Raw genomic sequence first — 5,142 nt, 5'->3', positions numbered from 1 at the left:
CTATAAAAAAGATATGCCCAAGCTCGCTCACAGATCTAGGAGAAGGATAAAAAATACCTGGGCCTGGACAGTGTGGCTTAGTAGTTGAGCATCAACCTATGAGCCAGAAAATCATGGTTCGATTCTTGGTCAGGGCACATGCCCAGGTTGCAGGCTCGGTCCCCAGTGTGGGTCATGCAGACAGTGGCTGATCAATGATTTTCTCTCATCATTGATGTTCTCTCATCATTGATGTTTCCATCTATTTCTCCCTCTCCCTTCCTCTCTGAAATCAATCAAATAAATAAATAAATTAATTAATTAATTAATTAATAAATAAAACCCTGAAAAACAACCAAGTAAATCTGAATCAGCTAACCACTATTTATACACGAGATAGAAATATTCATTTCTGTATGCCATTGAGTGTCTGTGACTGCTTTTAATCAGCAATTTTGTGGTAACACTCATTTGAATTAATTGAGCTAACTACCCCAAACCAGTTAAACAACATAGGCCCTTTTAATTATTTTATCATATAATACTCACAAAAAGCATTTATGTGTATGTATCAGATTTCACTGAAGGTTTTGGATGTACATGGTTTCCAGTATCAAAATCTTTAAAACTGAAACTGTTGTGTAGTCCTTCACCATCTTGCCATAAAGAGTTCTCATTATGTATTGCCCCAGAGTTCTACCTCCTAACAAGGCTCTCCCATTGAATAAGAGATTAATCTGCCTCTACATGCTCCAGCCCTCTGTGGCTCTGGCTCCTGACTTTATTTCATCACATAGGTGAATTAAATTCCCCCCTATTCCTTAGGTCTAAGTTTACTTTGCATATAGAAAGGGTCTTTAATGGGTTTTTCTTAGCAGAATCACGTAATCAGTGTCTCATCACTTCATATCTAAAAGAACTGGCAAAGCTTGAACATACAATCTTCTCTTTCTCTCTTCCTAGGTCCTGTTGAAAGTGAGCAAAATCCCTATTTATTTTTCCACTGATATAAAACTATGCATCTATTTGAAGGTAGAAGCATTTATAATAATTTTAAAATAACTAATAATTAATTTGTATAATGCTGATGTTTATAAAAATACTGTACATGCACACACAATGATCTACATTTGCCAATTTATTATTGAAAAGTTGTGATTGGCGGGGTCCTATGTAATTGAGCTAAATAGTGTCAATACATTATTTGATATGTTATGAAAATTATATGTACCTACAATTATTGTAAAGAAAAATATTCTACTAAAAATTGCATTTTATTATAAATTCATAATAACCTAGAAATATTAAAGTGAAATCTAAAGCTAAAGACATATTAAAAGTGGAATATGTGTCTCTGAAACTCAGAAAACAACTATGCTAATAGTATTAATTTGGTCATGACTTGACTAGTATATGGTGTAATTTAAAAGATGCACTATGTTGGTCAAATTTCATTTCTGCAAAAAGTCACTTAGTAGCAATGTAAAGACTAATTTGGAGGAGACATAGGAAGACTTATTAAATGTCTACTGTATTCATATAAAAATAATAATTATTGCAATGAAAATTGCACAATATATTAGCTACATTTCAAAGAATTTAGGAGGCAAATTTTATGAAACTTAAAAATAGATTGGGTAGTAATTGTTAGGAACAAAGACTAGAAAAATAATGCTCTATGGTTAACACTTAAATATGAACTAATGAACAAATTGTGATGATTCCTATTTCCAATAGTTTCAAAATGCGCTTACTGCTTTTTTTAATCCAACTGCAGATGATAGAAATATCAGACATTACATTCAAACCTGCATTTATTTTAACAAAGTATTTCTGGTTATTTAATAAGAGCCCAGATATATTATTTTCTTTTATCTTTCAGATATGCCTCTAATAATGATATTGAAACTACAGATTTATTTGTGGAAGTCAGAAACATGGTTAGCATAATAGTCTCATTATTAATTTATTTTATTTTTCAATTACAGCTTACATTCCATATAATTTTTATTTGTTTCTTGTGTACAGAAAAGTGGTTAAACAATCATTTACTTTACAAAGTTGTCCCCCTGATTTTTCAAGTACCCACCTGGCACAGTAGGTAGTTATTAAAAAATATTATTGACTATATTCCCTATGCTGCACCTTCCATCCCCAGGACTATTTTGTGACTACCAATTTGTAGCTCTTAATCTCTTCACCTTTTTCACCCAGTCTGCAGCTCACTTACTCTGGAAAGAGCAAATATTGTGGTCCCTCTCATCAAGATGGGCGGTTATTACACTTGACACCAAGTGAGACTTCTTGGAGATACTAAATCTCATGCTTGAAAGCATCACCAAATATAAGATGGGTAGAATTAATGGCCTGGTAACTTGTAAATTCCATCTACCAAAGAGTGACTCATATCAGTTACCAGTAAGAGAACCTTCTTAGCATTCTTTTCCATTAAACTAGAGATGAAAGCGGGGGGTGGGGGGGGGAGAGGGTAGGGGGGGACGGGCGGTATTTCAACTATTTCCACCTAACTATTAGATTTACACCTCAAGAGTTGCCAGTGGTCAAAGGACAAAACCTAGCTGAGACTGAAACTAACGTTCAGAAAAAAAGCAGTAAAAGAGAGAGGAAAAAGCTATCCACAATGTCATTCCTATGATTCCTATGTGTGGATTAAGTTAAATCCACAGCCTTGAAGTAACACATGATTATGGCATCGATGAATTCCCTTTTTGGCCCAAGCTAATTTCAGTTGGGTTTCTGAGCTCAAAGCCAATAGTCATGTTAAATTCCATATTGCATAAGTGATTTTTAAAAGAATGGTCATTTATATAAAGAATATTATATACTTCATTATTTTTCTGGACATATTTTGTATTACTTAATCAAATTGCAGCCATAATTTTGGCTTATGCCATAGTGGTTAACTAGTATATTTTACTACTGTACAGCTTATGTTTATGCTTCATTAGGAAAATATTCTGCTTATGAAATTAAATATTTTCTAGTATGTCTCAAATATATAACCTTTGTGATATCAATATATGGCAATATTCCAAGTATTTAAAAATATTTTAAAAAGTTTTTCATGGCATCATTACCTTGTACTTCACAGCTTCATATATCTAGAAACACTTGCAAGTAGAATTCTTAGTGTCATTGACCATGTCTGATGTTTATATAGCTATATCTTGGAAAATTTGATAAAAAATATAATAATGTGCAGGATTCATAGCTACTCTATAGAGACAATTTCTAGTCAATATAATCACTTCTCATTGTAAACTTCGGGATAAAGATAAGATTTGTAGTGAACAATAAGTTTAGAATCAAACTATTGTGTTAATAGAAAAAATTCAAAATCATGTGGTTAAAAAAAACTTGGAATTATAAAGTAATATACAGAAAATGAACACTACATTATTACTTCAATCTAAACATAATTCTTTTTTGAGTAGAGGTAAAGCTCTGGCTAAATCAAAGCAACTAATTAAGGATCAAAAAGAGAAAGCCTGAAATATTTAAAGAAAATTTTTACATTTTAAAGACTACATTTTACAAATAAGTATTTGACCATCAAAACTTGAAATCTGTATGGTATAATTAACCAATGTCACCCCAATAAATTCAATTAAAATAAAAATTTTTAGTTTTGTGACCACTAATGCCAATAATATTCTTTCAGTGATATTTCCATCGCTATAAAAGACTGAACTTAGACACACACACACACACACACACACACACACACACAGGAAATATGAATTGAGCATAAAATAAAATAGTTTTGTGGGTTTTTTTAAAATGCTTTTTAAAGCATTTTATACTCATGCTCATAAATGCAAAAAAAAATTCTTGAATTATGTTACAAAAATATTGCTGTTTTAAGTTTTCTTTTGGAAATATTAAATATTCCTTTGTTTTAAACTCTAAAATAGAGGTGACTATTCCAGAGGTCTAAAATATTACTTGAATAGAGAAATCACAGAGCCAAGCCTTGTGACCATAATTAAATCTCTACCATATACAGTGATATCCTAACAGAAGCATTCTATCTTATTGAGATAACACTGCAATTCCTATCATTCTGTTAAAATTCTCAGATAATGACCTTATCACTTGGCAGAGGCTGTAATGTCTTTATCATACTTTTAGTAATGACATGGAGTGGCACAAGCATCCTCATTTGCTCTATAACAGTTTGCAAGCTAGTTGTCAGTGAAAGGAACCAGAAAGCTATTCCACTTGTGTTCGCACACTGTCTTTTAAAAATGTGAATTAAGTAAAAATACTGAAAATCAAGCTATTTCACATAAAAAGAAACATTTTTTGTTCCTTTCCAAAAGTAAGAATATCTGACCAAAATTGACACACATTTCCAGAGAGCAACAGTTCACCTTCTCAGAACAGTGGTTGCTTGTTTTACTAAAGCACCACAATTTCTTATTTTCATTTCTTATATGTTTTTTCTTTGATAATTGTATCATGCAATGACCCCTGTAGCTCTTTGAGTATGTGATTTATGTTCCATAATAAGTCATTTAAGTCAAGCTAAATAGTTTCTTAGATACAAATAATTCAAAATATAACATGGAAACCATAACAGACAAGCTCTTGGAACCACATGAGTAGAGTTGATACCTAAATGTTGTAAACACTCCTCATATTATAAACTTCACATAAGAAACATAAATTTGGGTACAAAATATTTTGAACATTATCAAAAGCTAAACAATATTCATAAACTTAAATGGATGAAAGTGGAACATTGTCAGCCATATTTACTTATGTGACTAGTCAGAATGATAGTTTTCCTTTCTAATACAGAATATTATATTATATGCATGAAATATTGGTCCCTGGATAGGAAATGCAGTTAGGGCTTTCAAAGGTGTAACTCAAAAAATACTTGAATTATAATAAAAATATTTGGGTTATACAATGAAGAAGTTGTGCCTTTTTGTTCAAGTTTTACTTATCATAGACTTTTATTTTGGCAACTATAAGAAAGAGTGTATCCAGTTACAGATTTCTTTGTTCCTTCTCCACTCCCACTGCTTCACTTGACAAAAAAAAAAAAAAAGTGTATAATTTTATTTCTGTGTTATTTTTATGCCATATGATAATTGATTTTGAAAGGCTTTTGTAAATAATAAAAGGTGTGGA

This window comes from Myotis lucifugus, unplaced genomic scaffold, assembly GCF_000147115.1.
Source record: "Myotis lucifugus unplaced genomic scaffold, Myoluc2.0 scaffold_74, whole genome shotgun sequence".
Taxonomy (NCBI): domain Eukaryota; kingdom Metazoa; phylum Chordata; class Mammalia; order Chiroptera; family Vespertilionidae; genus Myotis; species Myotis lucifugus.
The sequence above is the reverse complement of the archived record's forward strand: the minus strand, read 5'-3'. Positions refer to the sequence as shown.